The following is a 19,016-nucleotide window of genomic DNA, read 5'->3' as shown; positions in this document are numbered from 1 at the left end:
AAAAAAAGCCAGTGAGCCTTTAAAACTTCGCTGTCTGGCGTTACTGAGAGAGGCTTTGGGAAACAGAGGGGTTACATAAATGAGAGCAGGTGCGGTCGTGCAGAGGTAACCATTCAGCATATGTAAGTGCAGTTGGAAAATCATTGTCTTGCAGAGAATACTCGAAATTGGTCCCTAATGGCCTTGGGTTTTGTCATATGGTCTTGATTATAAGGCTAAAATTGCATTGCCATGCCTTTAGTGTGAACGAGATGGATGGATAATTATTACGTGCGCTGAATACCTTTCTGCAAAGAGGAACCAGGACATCCCCGGCCACTGGAGCTCTCATTCCGCCCGGCTGTCAGAAAAGCTCGGAGCGGGCAATTCCTCACTCTGTTTGTGTGGGGGAGAAGTGGAAATGTGCCCCTCTGGTGGGGGGTGTTCACTCCCACGCACATAGACATACGCAGACTGTGGACAAACCAGAGTGGCCCCCCGTGTGGGGGATGGCGAGTCGGTGTTCACAGAAGCAGTGGTTATGAGGGGCACAAAAATGGAACTGTGAGCTCTGTAGAAGATTGATGGCTCTCAGTGGTGTCCACCTGCTAGGAGCGGACACCAGAGCCATGCTGGGAGAGATCTAGGGCTCGGGTCAAAATGCTGCAGGAAGTTTCAAATGATTGGCAATAGGCGTTGCCAAGCCAATGAGAAATATTTGTAAAGGAGAAAGGTTTCTAGAGACACTAAAAGGAAAAAAAAAAGTCTTCTCTTCCCCTTCATTACTATGCACTTTTTAAACCAATTTTGCTATTTCGCAAGCTCTGGACTCCTCTCAGAAGGTGGGTTTAATGACAGTGAACTTGAATTCCAGCGGCTGTTGCTGCTGAGAATAAATCGTCTGGCTGCTTGATAGTTGCTACCCTCACCCTGTCTGGTGAGGACATCAGGAGAAGGCACCGTGGGGAATCAAGGTAAACCCAGTGCTCTGTCTGGAGTGGGTAAGAAAGATTCAGGACTGCCCTGAGATCTCTGGCCGTGACCACACGACCCATTCATCATGGGAGTGTTTATTATGGATCCTGGCCTTGAAGGCCGTGGCTTCCCCTTTCTGTGCGGCCCTTTGCAAAATATGGGCAATTAGCTACGAGGGCCACTGCCTCGTCCACACTGAGCCTTGAACTTTGGGGGCCGACACTGAGGGGAGAAACAAATCACAGTCTGCCGAACAGCTCCTGCAAAGTCTCGTGTGAGAGCAGACACGGGTTTGAGAGAACAAGGTGCTGAGTGCAAGATCAGCATTTGGAAGATTTCTGCTTGTGGTATGGGATTTGCCGCTCCAAGCACAGGCTGTGTATATCCAGAGGGGTCCCGTGAGTCACTTGATGAGCTAACTGGTCAATCACCCAGCTGTTTTGCTGTTAATACTTTGATTGCTTTTGATGCAGCATTTATATTGTTAGGTAAGGAGTAGCCAAAACCTGAAGGAGGGATGTTTCTTTGTAAATGAAAGAAGAGGGTGGAAAGGAAAAAGAAAACAGTGGAACCTCTCGCTCTACGCATACACACATGCAAAACCAGTATGTGGTGCAGAACACACGTGTGTCTATACATAGTGTCTCTATGTTACTCTACAAAATTATTTAATGGAAAGCATTGAAGAACCTATAATAATTATTTTAGCACATTTAATACAAGCTTTCCTTTCCATATATATATATATATATATATATATATATATATATATATATATAATGACACATGGCTTCATTATACCCATTATTATGCTACACCACATGGTAATTAAATGTGGGATTCTAGGGCAATACAAGATGAGAGTTACACTATTTTGGTGCTGTTTTTAGCTTTCATTTCTATTGAAAACTACTAAATTAGGAGCATTTTTTTGATTCCTGATTTAGCTCTTTTAATAAGAAGCAGAAGCTAAAAACAGCCCAACCAAGCAGTTGAAGTCTTATCACAAGCCAGTAAGATCAATAGCTAAAAAAAGTATGAAAAGTTTTTGAGTGACAGCTTAAAAATGGAAAATTTAAATATATATCACTGCCTTCTGCTCCATTGTGTAATGCATAAAGCCCACTTTGGCAGTATGTTTTTAAGCAGTCAAAAAAGTGATTTATTATTATCACTAGATTTGTGTTTATGTTCTGTGCTGTAAACCATGCTTAGAGCAATATATCTGTATTAAGGCATTAATACTAGGAGTGCTACCTAAGCTTAACATTTCTAATACTCTTCAAAGTAGAGTTTATTGGGCTATAAATAGTAACATCAGTATTGACACTTGCTGCATCATCTCAGTGCTTGATAATGGGGTTTGATGCTAAATGACCATGCTGCTGACAGTATATAAAACATCAATAGTGACTACTGCTGTTATTTCATGGCTACTGCTGGTGTTCCTACTTTCCTTCGGTCTGCAGATCAGGAGATCTCTGCGTGCCGAGACCTTGCTAGATTTTCCCTGTGTTTGCTAGAGGGAGATAGATGATTGGAGGAAATCGAGTCTTGGTTTTAAACATTCTTGTTTCCTAGGACCCCTGATGTTATGTCATAAATACAAATAAATAATCATGGTTCACAGGAGTGAAGGATAGTTAAGAAGTCAAGAGTCGAGTTTGGCATAACCTATACTGACATGGGGTCTTTTTCTTGATACGAAGCTGACAGTGGTTCAGTCATTGGACAAGTTTCAGTGGAAGGTTGACTACTCTCTTTGTCCGTTCAGGCTGCTATAACAGAATACCATAAACTAGGTGGTTTCTAAATAACAGAAATTGACTTCTTAAAGTTTCGGAGGCTGGGGATTCCAAGATCATGGCTCCAGGAGAACAGATATCTGGTGTGGTCTCCTTCCTATGAAAGCTGTCTTTTCCTTGTATCCTCACATAGCACAAGGGACAAGGGGTCTCTCTTGGGCCCATATGCTAAGAGCACTAATCCCACTGTGAGTGGGGTTCACCCCCATGACCGAATCACCTCGCAAAGTCCCCACCTCCAAACCACCGTGACCTTGTGCATCATAATTCAGCACGAGAATTGGGCTCATGGGCACAAATATTCAGTCTGTAACAATTACCTTTGATGGCCACTGGTTCCACGGACAAGCATATGTACTAAGTTTCATTTCTTTTGTTGATAATCAAGATACTATTTCAAGTCTGTTTGAGTTCTACCAGATACACACTCCTTTATTAACAGCTATAAACAATGGAACCGCTCTTTCTTAAAAGTTGCCTTCAGGAGTCATAATAGTCACATAAATCATGAATATGCTAATTTATCAAGGTGCTTTAACTTTACTTTGTAAAGGCTAATGACATATGTCGAATTAAGCTTGGAGTTCATGATGGTTGGAAGAGAAGAGCCCTATCTAGTAATTCATTTCTTCATTCATTCACCATACTTTCATGGAGCACCTGATGTGTGCTAGAAACTGCGTGGCTTTCTGGAGAATTATGAATAAATGGGGCACATCCCTGATCCTAAAGACATAGTCAAATGATAGCCCATTTTGCTGAGTTAATCCATAGGAATTATGAAAAAGTTTTTTTGTTTGTTTTTTTTTTTTTTACTCCCAAACTCATAAAAGAGGTGAATGAAATGCATGGAATGGTAATGATCAAGCATATTTTTGTTAGCTTGTAATTTCTTGCTAGTTGGTCATAGAATATGATAGAGGCAAGCTCCTCGAGATACTAAGATACTCGTGTACTGCCTTTCTTACCTCAGATACCTTATCTCTTGGAGCAGACTGGATGGCGACAAGAAAGCTATTGGTTTGGGTAACCCATAAAGGACAGACAGCTTATGATGTAAGATATTAATGCCAGGTGTGCCAACCATGATCATCATTATTGATCTTATTAAAAATGAAGTTAAGCAAGCATTGGCTACCTTCTTTCCATTGAAAGAAGGTAAATGCCAGAGTAGATGGCAAGCTAGGAGAGGGGACCTTCCCATCCGGAAAACTCATCTTTTCAAAGTTGCGCAAGATTGTGCCTTAAGGCAAACCTTTTATTCTCCCTTAAGGAAACTTCAGGATTATTTGACTTACCTTGCAGTAAATAAAGCCACATCGTTTGGGTGGGGGCAGAGAGTGACTTTGAGGTTAATGGACAGGAAACAAAGCCTGGGGGAGTCACCAGGAAACTTGTCTTTCTCTTTTTCCATCCACATTCAGGAGGGAGCAGGAGGTGGGTGTGGCTGGTCAAAACAGCACTGTTCCAGAAGCCAGTAGAAAGCAGGAAGCATTAAATTCTCCAGGGTCAGGATGGGGAAGGTGTTGGGAAGGCAGAATGCTCAGTTCTTTTCTAGTTGGTTCACTGACAGCTTTCGGAAAAGCCTTGAGTCCGTGGTAGACACCTTTCTCCTCCCAAGTCTGGCAGAGTTCCATAAAGAACTCAAAGCACATTAAGCATATGTTATTGTTTCTTGGGCCCTAAATACAGCCTTGTAAAAGTGCACCGAGTGATGGCAGAGTGGAGGCTAGCAGCCCGGGGACCTGTGAAATCTAGTGCTTTCTCATTGATTCCTCATTGCCTCCTTTATTCGTTGAAATATTCAGCTTTGGTCTAAAAAGCAGCTAAAAACCTTATGCAGAGAGCTTGTAAACAAACACCCACTTGAACCATCTGGTCTTGTAACACATACAAGTGATTAAGCTTCAGAGCTATGATTGTTAAATTTTTAAAAACACAACAATCCCAAACACCCCCAAATAGACTCCTTATACCAGTTTATAGGGAGGAAAACACGGGATGCTTTCTATAGTAAATAATATGGAGAGATTAAATAATCTTTTGATTTCCCTTCTCCTCCCCCTTTCTTTCTTCATTGTTGAGTGTTATAGAATGAGAAAGTCGTAAGATACAAACATGTAGACTAAAAATACATTTATAATTCCACCATACTGATCCTACTTGATCAACAATTTAGGATAGTTGCTTATCTTTACCTTCATGATTATTTTTGCCCTTGCTAAAGAAACGTGTGCTAGAATGTATGCGTGTGTGCACGCAAGGGGAGTGTCTTTGTTCCTTCTAGAATATATTAAGCAATCCAGGCTATTTGCAAATAATGAATTCATACTTTTTGTCCATAATGACTGAAGAAAGTCAGGTCAGGGGGAAATTAAATATGTTAAGAGCTCTCATTTTAATTGTATAATATCGATACTGTCTTTAGAGTTAATTTCCTTGACAAGTTGTAGGGCCTATGGATTGGATTCTTCATATATTTCTAACATGGAAATGATTCTAAACTGCAACATTTCATTTAGGTGACATTACGGAAGTGAAAAAGAATTAGCTGCACACTCTACCACAAGCATGTGGAAATAACACAGCTTTCTAGTGGATGACTGTTGAAAGGAGAACCAAAAACACTCATGTGAAATAAAAGCTCTAAGTGAGAAATTAATAACATATTAATAACATATTAGGCCTCCGTTTCTATCTTCTGTTGACCAGCCCTCCTCTGTAGATTTAGCTGATTTATTCTATCAGCCGGAAGGAGGAAAGACAATAGTTAAAAGAAGAGAAAGAGGGGCCTGGGTGGCTCAGTGGGTTAAAGCCTCTGCCGTCGGCTCAGTCATGATCCCAGGGTCCTGGGATCGAGCCCCACATCGGGCTCTCTGCTCAACAGGGAGCCTGCTTTCTCCTCTCTCTCTGCCTGCCTCTCTGCCTACTTGTGATCCCTGTCAAATAAAAAAAATTAAAAAAAATTAAAAAAAAAACACTTAAAAAAAAAAAGAAAGAAAAGAAGAGAAAGAGTGTTCCGTGATGGTAATAGTGACTGGTGTAGCCAGCAAACCACCAAAGAGTAAATGGTTTAAACATAAGTCCATTTAATCCACAGTGGGTATTCCTGACTGAAGTGAGTCTCTTTCAAGTGGTGATTTGAAGGCTGAGCTCCCTCTGTCCTGTTGTTCCCTGACTTCAGTAAATGGCATCGAAGGTTGCCTGTCGCAAGGGAAATGCTACAGAATATCGTGTGTGGGCGTGTTTTATGGCCCGCCTATGGGGAAGCTTCTGTCCCTTCTGCTCTGTTTCCATGGAGGAAAGCTCAGTCACATGACCACACCTAACTGCAAGGGTGGCTGGGAAATATGGTGTTGCCCTGTGCCAAGGAATATGAGAAGATGAGTTTGGTGAACTGATGGCTAGTCTCCACCTTAAGAGGAAAAGAGGGAACCATAGGTGCTGATGCAGGGCACTCTATAGTATTTTTCATCTATTAAGAAGGAAACAAATGGAAGCCTTTTTCAGTGATGTGGTGGTCATCTGTCTTTCTGGAGGGTAAAAAAAAAAAGGAAAGAAAAGAAAACCCACCTGATTTATAATGTTTGCTGATTTCTGTGGTGTAAATACTCCCATGATGGCTGATTTCAGGCCACCAACATGAAGCCAAACAACATGGACCTGGGAAGTTCTAGGAGGCTGAACGAGCCTTCTAGCACCACATTTTACTAAAGAATTCTGAGAAGACATGTCTGAGGCAGCCCATTTGGGAACAGGTCATGAATGTGCATTTGCCTTTTTGTGTCTGACCTCAGAAAGATTCACCTTGGAATAAGTTCTTTATCATTTAAAATACCATCAATGTCCAGGTATGGAATTGTATGGTACACCTGGCACTAATATAATACTGTTAACGAGAATTAAAATAAAAACTTTGAACAAAATTTAAAAAATTAAAACCCATCAGGGCGCTTGGGTGGCTTAGTTGGTTGAGGGTAAGCCTCTTGATTTGGGCTCAGGTTTTGATCTCAGGGACATGGGATCAAGCCCTTTGTCCAGCTCCATGCTCAGTGGGGAATCTGCTTGAGATTCTCCCCACCCCACCCAAATAAATAAATAGACAAACCTTTAAAAGATTAAAAAAAAAAAAACATCAATGTGATATATTCATATCAACAACAGATGGGAGTCTACAGTTTTTGAGTCAGAGAAAAATAGCTCCAAGGTCACCAGGAGTCACACTGCCGATCTGTACTGATCCTGGGTCACTCTCAGGCAACATGTAAAGCCTCTAGAACAAGTTTCCAAAGAGTGGACCAAGAAGTCAGATGTTACGTCTGGATTTTCATATGATTCTTCCTGTAATTGTTTTCCCCAAAGAGGGAAGGATTTGGAGATGGAATGGGTAATGGTGATGAGAGAAAAGAGATGCCAAGGAAGATTCCTTTGTTTCTGTCTGTACAATGAGGTGATGGTGGTGCCATTCCCTGTGAGTGAAGCAGAGGAGTGATATGAGCTGGTGTGTGTTTAAACAACAACAACAATGCCACCAAAACCTCTGAAAGTCACATGGATCCTCAGATCTCAATTGGTGAATAATTAAGATTGTTCTTCTCAGACCAATGGCTGTATAGTCTCCTAAAATCGCCACTCTTTCTTGTCTACCTTTTTTTCAAAGAGCCAAGCCATGTAACGATCAGTTGGACTCACTCTTACCTTCTTGATCCATGGAGATGTGGTGCTCTTGCATCAGAGTGCAGTCGTCCAGATGGGGGACGAGGCGTGTGATGCACTTGGCTTCAGCCTGTGGTTTTTGCTGTGTGTGGTTTGGTTTTCAAGTGTTAGCGTGCTTCAAGTGTTCAAGATGTAGCACCTATTGACCTGATGGCATGGGCTGAGTCTGTCTGCACTGTAAAGGCTCAGGGTTTCCTTTTAGGTGCTTGTCGCTCTGTGTAGTTCTGAGGGTTAGAAAAACATCAGCAAGATTCCAGGGTGAACTTTCTGGTTGGAATACCAGCTGAGGCCGATCAGCACCTAAGAATGAACAAGATCTGCAGTGCATCGGCCATAGTCCATTACTGGTTTGTTTGAGGCTGATTGCTATTTTGGGGAAGTGCTAAAACTGACAGACTCAAGCATTGAGGTTTCTCAAAAAGTTAATCCATTCACTTAGTAAATAATGAGCTGTTCTGGGGAATAGTTCTCCTTCTCCCATATTTTTTTAATGATGGTGAAAAGTAAGCTGCTTCAAAAACTAACTTTCTTTATGCTAACCCCCCATTGTTTGTTTTTTTGTTTTGTTTTGATTTTTGTTTTTTGTTTTCCTGAACTGTGGTCTGCCAAAAAAAAAAAAAAAAAAGAACTAGGGCTTGGCGCACCGGTTTTGATCAGACCAACCATCAGAATCATAATGTCCTAAGTACAAAGCTCACTAATTGAATTTCATTCACTGGACTGAAATATAGCAGCCAAGACAGAGAACACTGTCGGCTGTTTTTTATGAGGTCCAGAGTCTAAAGTCATTTGTAAAATGTGAGTGATGCAATTTCTTGTATCTTTCATTTAAAATGCTACTTGGTAAACAGTGTTTCAGATTAGTGTATTTGTAATTTAAATGAAGACAATACATCAAGCTGAATCTGAAAAGAAAGAAGTTTAGGAAATGATTCATTCCTCTTTTTGTGTGAGGTACTGTAGAAAATAATAAATAAATAGCTAAGGAGGGAGGGTGGTGGGGAAAGGTATGTGGATTTTAAGAGACAAAACTGAACTATTTCTAAAAACAGAGTCAGTCCCAACAGCTAAGTCTTTGTTTTCTTCGAGCAGACTAATACCTTCTGCCTAATTCATTTTTTATTTTCTCTTGGGGTTGGCTTGCAGATTTGCCTCAACAAAGGAAGCATCATGTTACATCTTTTAAATAATTGATGGCTCTCAGTCCAAGCCAGCTTGAAGGAAATTCTGAAAATAGGTACTGATTGAGCAGATGCCTCCTTCCTCCTCCCCATTCCCTTCTTGAACCCTCCTCGCTCATCTCTATACCTTGCTGCTTTGCCTCCTTCTTGACCGGTAGAGGATGGTGATATCCTTTGGACTTGGGTTTTATCTACCACTTGGTATCCCTTATTTGTTTCGTATCATTCTATATATTTTATTAAAGATGGGGGAACTGTTAATTATAAGCTGATTGCTGTAATGAAGAGTTCTTAATTAATCACGAGAAATGTTGTCATAATCACCACAGAGATGGTTTGTTGGGACGATTAGAAAATGAGACTTTGAGCTTGTCCGTCAAAATTCAAAGTATGCTGTCACCAAGGGTCAGGTTGCCCCGGAAGCTGGGTCGGCTGTGGACTTGCCAACTCCAGCTGTTCTGCAAGTTTAAATACTGTAAGCTGACCCATGTTTCCACACCCCCCTACCCCCAGAGAGAGAAAGGCACCTCCATCTTACTTCACTGTTGAGGCATTAGCTAATGTCTACAGCTTGGAAAAACCATCCCTGCTTAAAGGCATGTGTGGTCGGTAGGAGCTTTGGGCTGGTTCACCATGAACCTGCCTTCGGGTCATGACTTTGTGAGTCACTTTGCCTTCCAAGGCCTCCCTTTCCTCACTGGGGAAATGTAGGCTTTGGAGTGGATTATCTCCAACATCTAGCCAGCACTAGTATTCTTGCTTCCTCCAGAGACAGGAATGAACTGCAAGGAAGTTGCTCTCCTTTTGAGAGCATTAATGCACTCCAACTTGGAGTGAATATACTATGTGCTCGTTCGTAGTTCTCTTCCTCTTTCTTCCCATTCTTTTTCTTTTCTTTTAGCCTGTCACTAACTTCTTCTTGTCTACTACTTGCCCCCTTTCCTTTCCCTTCCTGACTTTCCACACTACCAGGGTCAGGGTGGAAGGAAAATGATTGGCAATGTCTTAGAGTCAAGGATCTCAGCCTCTTACTTTTAAAATATCCTGCCTTCAAAGAAGAGCTTCCTCCCTCAGAAATTGCATCCCAGGGTAACCAATTTGATTGAATTTGGGAAGACTAGCTATAAAGTGGCAAGTACTGGGAGATGTAAGTCTGGAATTCTAAGTTGGAGCTCAGTTGAACTGGGGAAAGCTTTACCTTGTATCCATCACTGAAAAAGCTGTATCAGAATTGATGGATTATTGTCCACTCTCAAAATACCATGTTGCTTACATTGTTCCATTTTTTTCTTCCATTATGGCGGGCTTGGTGAGGGGTGGGGAGCTAAAGCCATCTTTGCCCCAAATCTTCCCAATAACCAGTAGCTTGTTTGAATATCCCATCACAGCCTAGGAGAATGTTTTCTGATTGCCTCTATTGAAATCTTGGGGGAAAAAAATCTTCAAATAATCAAACCTATTTAGAGCCACACAAACAACATATGGCAGGGAATCTAGAAAGTTGAAGAACTTCTTCTGTGTATCTTCTACTATCTGACTGTATTCTAAAGTTATATTCAGAAGGATTAAAGGGACTATTTGTGTTTTCCCTTTTAAAAACCTACTGGTATCTATTCGTTTTTGAGACTATATTATGCACAGGCTTTTGTATCTGTATGTAAGTAGATTACAGGTGATGCCTCCCAGTGAGATATACTCCCAAGGTTTCAGAATTCAAAATGTGCTTTTCGCTAAGTTACTAGTTGGGTTCTACTGTAGTGCTGCTACATTTCAGGAACATTCTGTGCTAAGTGGCCTCTCTTTTTATGGGAATATCCATTCTTAGCACCATTTGGGGACCCAAGGATCAGATCTTTCTCCCTCCGAAGGTAGGAAGGTAACTCCCTGTCTTCTAAGGAGCTGACTGCAACAATCTAGACTATCGATGGTGAAGATGGTGAGGTTGGGGTAGTACAAGTCCTGTAGCCTTAGGGTCGGTGACTTTGAGTGATGGAACCCTAGGTTTGTTCTAAAAATGTCCTCTGGGTGGCGCTCAGGGGGCTCATTCAGTTGGGCATCCTCCTCATGATTTTGGCTCAGGTCATGATCTCATGGGTCATGAGACTGAGCCCTGCACTGGGCTCTGGAATGCTCAGCCAGAAGTCTGCTTCTCTCCTTCTCTCTCTCCCTCACCCTCTGCCCCTCTCCCTGCTTGCGGGTGTGCGCTCACACACTCTCTCTCTCTTTTTCTCCAATAAATAAAGAAATAAAGTTCCTCTGGATTAGGGAAGGGAATCCAGGTGCTTTCTCCCTTAACCCCCTGCTGTGCAACCATAGTGGGATAGCACTCTTCAGGCTATAATCTATTTGTAGGATGCCCTCTGAAGTTGTGCAGTGCAAAATCCATATGAATGTATCTGGTAGTTTTTAACCCTGGAATTTTTTTTTTTTTTTTTTTTTTTTTTGCAGTTCAAGTTGTCTAATCTCAAGGATTAGTCGAGTATAGGTGGTTCCTGGCTTACAAAATAGTAGTGTCCTGTGTACATTTTAATTGTTGTTTGTAATTCAGAATATTTCCAGACAGAAAAGTTACAAAAGTAGTAGTAAGTTTCTAGATTAGCCACAAGAAGTTTGCTTACTCATACTGTAACTGAACTACTAGAAGTTTCTAAGAGTTTTGTTTTCTGCAGTAAATCACCTGCAATATTGATAAAGAAATCTTCCACCTGGATGGGTTGTCATCATTTAAAATGGAGTTAATCTGGGGGAAATGCAGGTTGCATTTTGTTGTAAGAGGAGATCTTTGAGGTAATGGGAACAAATTCCCATTCTCTTCCATTGCCGCCTTCCCTCTTCCCCAGGACCCTTGAATGGGACAAACATGAAATGGAACCTGAGATATATATATAGTAAAGATGGGGAAAAGTATTCAAAGAGTTAGATTCTAATTCAACCTTCCTCCCTCCTCTGAAGAATTTCCAAATAACAAGCTCCCAGTTGCCCCATGAGACAAATAATTCACGTACCTTTGGTCCTAGAAGACAACACATTTTTTCAGGAATTCTAGAAGCACTATGCATCCATTCTTTCTCTCCTTGCAGCAATTCCTAAATACCTTGCACATGACTGAAAGGGAGTTGAGTAACTAAGGTGGTACTGCTTCCTCACCAAGACTCTGAGAGCAGGATGTGGCTGGTGGCTGATGTGGGCTGCCTCCTGTGTATAGGGGAACTCCCAAATAACATGATCCTGAGTGGAATGCCTCTGCTGAGACACGAGCTCAATGTGTGGGATTAAAAGGAGAACTCATTCCAAAAACTGTTGTCATCATGTGAACATTATTTTTAATTTTCATTAATTTCAGCGGTGGGGTTTGACAACTTGTATATTTCAAATGTTAATGTGAACTCACAGCCATGTTGGTCATGGCCATTGGCAACATCACACAGATAGCAACTTCTTGTCTGATGAAATCAGCACCTAAAGGAATTTGATTCTCCAAATCCTTCTTTTATAAGATATACCTCATTTTTTTTTTTAAAAAAAGACTTTGTTTATTTATTTGACACAGAGAGAAAGAGACACAGAAAGAGAGGGATTACAAGCAGGGGTAGTGGGAGAGGGAGAAGCAGGCTTCCCGGTGAACAGGGAGCCCAAAGCAGGGCTCGATCCCGGGATACTGGGATCATGAGCAGAGGCTTAACAACTGAGCGACCCAGGCACCCCAAGATCTACCTCATTTTATTGCATTTTGCTTTATGGCACTTTCAGATACTGTGTTTTTTACAGATTGAACGTTTCTGGCCACCCTTCTTCAAGCAAGTCTACTTGTGTCATTTTTTTCCTCCATTTACTCCATGTGACATTTAGCTAATTCTCCCAATATTTCAAACATTTTTGTTATTATTGTATTTGTTTTGGTGATTGGTGATCAGTGATCTTTGATGTTACTATTGTAATTATTTTGGGGGGCCACAGACTGCACTCATAGAAGACAATGAACTTAATGGATAAATGTTGTGTGTGCTCTGACTGCTCCACCAACTGGCCATTGTCCTTCTCTCTCTCCCCTCTGGTCTCCCCATTCCCTGAGACACAGCAATATTGAAATGAGACCAATTAATAAGCCTACAATGGTCCCTGAGTGTTCAAGTAAAAGGAAGGGTCGCATGTCTCTCACTTGACATCAAAAGCTACAAATGACTAAGCTTAGTGAGGAAAGCCTGTCAAAAGCTGAGATAGGCCAGAAGCTAAGCCTCCTGCTCCAAACAGTGAACCAAATTGTAATGCAAAGAGAAACTTCCTGAAGGAAATTAAAAGTGCTACTCGCGGTGAACACAGCAGTAATAAGAAAGTGAGACACCTGTTGTTGGTACAGAGAAAGTTTTAGAGGTCTGAATAGAAGAGCAAACCGGCCACATAACTTTCTTAAACCAGAGCATGATCCAGAGCAAGGCTCTAACTCTCCAATCCTACCAAGGCTGGGAAAAGTAAGGAGGCTGCAGAAGAGAAGTATGAAGCTGGCAGAGGTTGGTTCATGAGGTTTAAGTAAAGAAGCTGCCCTTATAACATCAAAGGACAAAGTGAAGCCCCAGGTGCTGACTCTGGATTTCAGTTCAGAAACTGCAGCAGGTGATCCAGGAGGTCTAACTATGCGATGGTGGCTACGCCAAACAGCAGATTTTTAATGTCGATAAAACAGCTTTTTCTTAGAAAAAGATGCCATTGAGGACTTTCATAGCTAGAGAGGAGAAAATAATGCTTGGCTTCATAGGTTCAAAGGACAGGCTGACTTTCTTGTTAGGGGCTCATGCAGTTGGTGACTTGAAGTTGAAACCAGTGCTCATTTACCATTCCGCAAATCCTAGGCCTCTTAAGAATTATGCTTAGTCTACTCTTGCCTGTGCTCTCCAAGTGGAACAGTAAAGCCTGGATGATGGCACATCTTCTTAAAACATGGTTTACTGAATATTTTAAGAGTACTGTTGTGACCCTACTGCTCAGGAAAAAAAGATTCCCTTCACAATATGATTCTGTATTGACTATGCACCTGGTCACCCAGGAGCTCTGATGGAGATGGACAAGATTAATGTTTTCATGCCTGTGAACACAACATCTGTTCTGCGGCTCATGGGTCAAGGAGTTATTTTGACTTTTGACTCTTAATATTTAACAAATACATTTTATGGGTTGTCTGGGTGGCTCAGTCATTTAAGCCTCTGACTCCTGATTTTGGCTCAGGTCATGTCAGGGTCATGAGATTGAGCCTCATGTTGGATATCATACTAAGTGTGTGGCCTGCTTAAGATTCTCTCTCTCCCTCTCCCTCTGCCCCTACTGGTACCCCTCTCCACAACACACATGACCTTCGCACTCAGGCTCACTCTCTCTCCTAAAAAAAAAAAAAAGAAAGAAAAGAAAGGAAAATAAATAGTTTTTATAAGGCTACAGCTGCCATAAATAATGATTCCTCTGATTGATCTGACAAAATAATGGAAACATTTGGAACATTCACCATTCTAAATGCCATTAAGAACATTTGTAATACATGGGAAAAAGGTCAAAATATCACATTAACAAGTGTTTGGAGGAAGTTGATTCCAGCTCCCATGGATGACTTTGAAGAGTTGAAAGACTTCACTGGAAGAAGTAGCTGCAAATATGGTAGAAGTAGCAAGAGAACCAGAATTAGAAGTGGAGCCTGAAGATGGGACTGAATCGTGTAACCTCGTGATAAAATTTGAATGGATGATGAGTTGCTTCTTGTGTCAGAGCAAAGAAGGTGGTTTCTTGAGATGGAATCTAGTCCTGGTGAGGGTGCTGAAGAAACTATGAAGATTTGAAAGGGCAAGAAAGGGTTTAGAATGTTTCAGAAGCTTAGTTGATGAAGCAGAGACAGGGGTATGGGAGGATTGACTCCGATTTTGAAAGAAGTTTTACTGCGGGTACAACGCCATCAAACAGCATCACATGCCACAGAGAGATCATTTGTGAAAGGAAGAGACAATTGATGCAGCAAACTTCATGAGCTTATTTCAAGCCATTGTCTCAGCCGCCTCAGCCTTCAGCCACCACCACTCTGACCAGTCAGCAGCCATCAACACTGAGACTCTCTACCGCAAAGAAATTATGACCTGCTAAAAACTCAGATTATGGTTAGCATTTTTTGGCAATAAGGCATTTTTATAAAAGGGTATATCCATAGTTTTTTAGACATAATGCTACGTCTTAACAGATGACATGTAGTGTAAATGTAACCTTTATATGCTCAGGGAAATTGAAAAATCCCTTTGACTTGCTTCCTTGCAATTCTTGCTCATGGTTGTGGTCTGGAACCCATGGGTGGTATCTCCAAGTTATGCTTGTACTTCTGGAGTTGTACGCTTCCTTAAAAAAAAAAAAAAAAAAAAAAAGTAACAACCTAAATTAGTTCCCCTCAGACTTCTTACCCTATGGTGTCTGTTGGGTGGGTTCTCTCCTCATGGTTCCTTAGACTTAAACAAATTACAGCTTTTTTAACAGGTCTCCTCTGTGTTCACAGTCCCAGGAAATAAATAGGGTTGAATTCCCACGTTCGAGTCATCTTACCTTGTTTCTTGCTTATTGGTTTTCCTGGAAATGTCCTCCTGTTTTTATTTGAAAAGCACCTTTCTTTCCTAATTCTAGACTCTGCCAACTTCCAGTTTCCACTGCAAACTTCTTGGTCTCTGGGCTTAGTAGATCTTTGGCTCTCACTGTCTCTAAGAATTTATTTCCAGATTATCCCTTGTCTTCCAGTAATCACGTTGTTACTCTTCAGCATGAAAGCAAATGATCAGGGTTGGCTTCCAGTTGCTTTGTTGTAGTCTGGAGGTATTAAGGTGAAGTCGGAAATGAAACCTCAACTTGCTTAATTGTCAAGCGTTTTACTTTTAACTTCGTTCTTTAAAGGGCAAAAGCTGCGAGTGTGAGGTGTGTCTTCCAAGCACGTGATTCAGAGCCCCTCCGAGAATCTTCAGGCATCTCTTTGAAGTGTGCACTCCCCAAAGGCTACAGCTACCACATTCATGCCTCAAGGGGCATGACAGAAAAGGGCCCACTGCCACCTGATGAATGAGTTTCTACATCTTTCACTTACTAAACTGCACTGGAGCGTCTACCGAATAAAATTGTTCGAGGCCCTCCAGTTCTCCATTGCTCACATCCTTTTCCTCTCCTCATTCCCTCTTCCCGGGCTGCAAGCCCACCGCGAATTTCCCTGGATGTCCAAAGGGGCCACATGGTTGCTCTGAAGAGTTGTCTTTTAGAGGAGGGTAAAGATGGGAGAGATGTTCCGTTGAATCACGTGGAATTTCCTTGTGTGTCCATCAAGATCGGTAGAACATTGATAGCTTCATAGGGCTCCACCTAACAGTTGCTCCTGATAAACATTCTGTCTTGAACAGAAGTGCATTTTGAAAGGCATGCTTGGCTAAGACCCGCTGAGGAGTTATTTAAAACAGAAGCTTCATGTTTTTCCCATCAGGACACTCATGCTTCTCAACCTGCTCTCTTTTATCTTTCTGAGGGTAAGAGAAATACCCGACCGGACCCTCATATTTGGAGAAATCCATCTATTTTGAGTCTGATGTGAAATAAGCAGAGAATCCGTTGGTCCCTGTGTTTGAATGTTTTTTCTGTAAGTTATAAATGGGAGTTATCATGGAAATTGCTATTAAAACCCTAACCAGAGCCTATAAATAAGAGAGGAGCTAAAGATTAATAAATCTGATGAAGCTGAGAAAGAAGAAAACTTAAAATAAGAAATGAGGACCGGACCTTAGTTGGAGTGTTAAGACGGTTCTGAGTCTATATATAGGAAAATCAAAGACTTGCTAAAGGCAGGGTATGCGAAGCCATAGCTATTAAAGTGTGCTTAACTCGATTGCCTGGGAGATTTTATTAAATGCGGCGGCCAAGGAAACTGACCTCACTTTTTTTTTCCTTTTTTGGGTTGGATCCTTGCTCACGTCACATAAATGAATAGAGCTGACAATTTACTGGCTCATCAATGAAACAATATTAAATTATGAAGATGTAAGGAAAAAATCCTACGCTAACATTGTTGCAGTTTGAAAGGTAAGCTGTCCCCTACAAGAGTAGGAGATATTAATGTTCATTTCGAAAATGATATAATGTAATGCCAGGTGGTACACATTATAGGGTTAAGTGCCCTCTTGATAGCTGTGATTCACGGTGGTCCTGGCACGCAGCTCGTCAGCCACGCACATGGAGAGGCTCCTAGGTTTCTCTCATTCTGTCTTTTAAAATGCAAAAATGTCATTTTTCATGCTTTTAGAGTGTTTTAGGGGATATTCCGACCAATGGGACTTTACTGAGTGTGTGTCACGGTGATCGTGGGGTTCCTTTTGGAAGTAACCTGTTTTTATTGATTTACTATTTTGACCTTTAAGCCTGGCTCTCAGGGTCAGATTATTTCTTGATTCTGGTCTCTGGGGATGCACCAAAAGCAAAATACAGTATTTGTCTTTATGTCGGGTCCTGTGCTTCAGATAAGACGCCTTCTCTTCCTAATTCTGTCTTCTGTGAACTTACTGAAGGTACTTGGTATGACTCTGTTACCACGTGAATTCCCGGTACTTGACAAGTATTCCTAGACGTTAACGTTAAGTCTTTTTTCACATCGTTTTTGAAGGAAAATCATCTTCCTGTTCTGGGCCACCTCCTGTTACTCGGTTGGTGCACCAGACCCACCCAGGTCAGCCTCTTGTGTTTCTGAGCCCCATTATGGTGACGGCCGACGGGATCAGAGGGTGGAGGGGTCTTTAGGTGGAAACAGCCCCTGCTGCTATCTGACTCTCAAAGGGGTCCACAACCCCGGGGAAGGTGACAGACCCCCACCCTAAATGGTCAGCTGTTCTGAGGTATATCAGTTACTCATTTTTTTACCCCCTTCCCGGCCGCAGAGCTCTGCTGCGGAGTAGGGATGCGGAAAATCCGTGCGCCCTCGCCCCCCGCCCACGATGCCTCTCTGTCCTGCTCAGGCCTGAGCCCGCTGTAGCAAGTCCGGTGTTCTGAACAGCGTTCGGCAGATTTTTGCTTCAATGTGGAAAATGGCACTTTAGAAGTGGAATTACCTTGTTCCTGGCACCCGAGTTGCTTAATTTGCAAATTGAGAATAATTTAGGCAATGGGAGAATATGTTTCCATGTGTGAAGTGGATTGAAATGAGTTCAGTGTTCTCTGCTCCTTCAGCTCAAACTATCATAAAACGGAGTTCTGGCCCAAAATCACTCGGTTATAGGATTCTGAGATATCATCTGTTGTTTTGTGTGGCGTCGGTTTAGTTTTAATTACTGGTGATACTTAAATCTGCTTCTGGTAGACTGCGGGTATGCCCTGCTTTAAGGAAGCGGAATGGGCTTCAAATTCATGCTCACGGTGCCTTTGCATGAAGGGACAGTTATTGGCACTCTAAAAATACCTCGGCTTTATAAAATAATTTATCACAAGATTCCTTTAAATAACCAACTCTCTTCTTCGCGCATTCAAAATATGATTTGATTTGAAAAATCAATGTCCACTCACTCAACTTTTCAAGAACACATCTGCTTTGTCATGGGAGGCAGGTGAACGGAGAAAAACCCCAGCGACAAGGAATGAGGGTCTTAAGTGAGCTGAATAGGAATTAATTTTGATTTAGAAACGAATTTACCTTTCTAGAGTTTCCCAGGGAAAACACCTTCACCTTGATCACCTCCAAAGTACATAAGGAAAAAAAAAAAAAAAGCAGGCCAATTTGAGTTTGGAGAAGATAAATCTATTTCTTCGGTGGGTCGCATTCTGCATTAAGCATGTGCGTAGAAGTGAGGTTTGCTTTGATCCTGACTATTAAAAGTTTATTTTTAAACTCAGACTGGGCAGACATCCAGGGATGCTTTCTCCCCGTAGCACATCCTGGTTTCAGGTCCTCAGCCTGGCGGAATGCAACTAAGCAGCAGGAAGTAGTTGAAAAGTGTGGAGACTTGATGAGTGTTGAGGGTTTTTGTCTCCCCCACCCCTTCCTCCCCTCCATTTTTGAAATTCAAATTGAATGCAATTTTCAGCTCATTTGAGCCAAAATATACTGTTGTTGAGCTTCAGTGGCTCTTAAATTCAAACTCACAGGAGAAAACAGATATCATCTGTCACAGAGGGTAGGAGAGGGAACACTCCCGCATTTTATTCATGGGAGGCAGAGCTCTAGTAACTAATTCAAACCTTTCTGACTAATCGGCTAATCATTCACCAGCAAACTTATCAGCTAATCAATGAAACCTTTAAGACACTCATCTTCGGAAGTCGGGAGTAATCCACCCCCTTCCTTAAAAAAAAAAAAAGTCATTGTGCAGGTCTATTTTTG

General features: G+C 41.7%; 1 protein-coding gene across 11 annotated transcripts in view; it reads left to right on the top strand.

Moving 5' to 3' along the window:
* The window catches only part of ESRRG (estrogen related receptor gamma), a 620,659-nt gene that overhangs the window by 164,721 nt on the left and 436,922 nt on the right, over positions 1-19,016 (top strand). For 6 of the 11 annotated variants that reach the window (XM_059413338.1, XM_059413335.1, XM_059413339.1 and 3 more), the window contains exon 2: positions 16,641-16,732. The exons of the other annotated variants lie outside the window; for them this stretch is intronic. The gene's annotated coding sequence lies outside the window, so the exon portion shown is untranslated. The remainder of the gene's footprint in view (positions 1-16,640; positions 16,733-19,016) is intronic. 11 annotated transcript variants of the gene reach the window in all.

Source organism: Mustela nigripes, chromosome 10 (assembly GCF_022355385.1).
Source record: "Mustela nigripes isolate SB6536 chromosome 10, MUSNIG.SB6536, whole genome shotgun sequence".
Classification (NCBI taxonomy): Eukaryota; Metazoa; Chordata; class Mammalia; order Carnivora; family Mustelidae; genus Mustela; species Mustela nigripes.
Note: the sequence above shows the minus strand (reverse complement) of the source record. Positions and strands in the feature narration are given on the sequence as shown.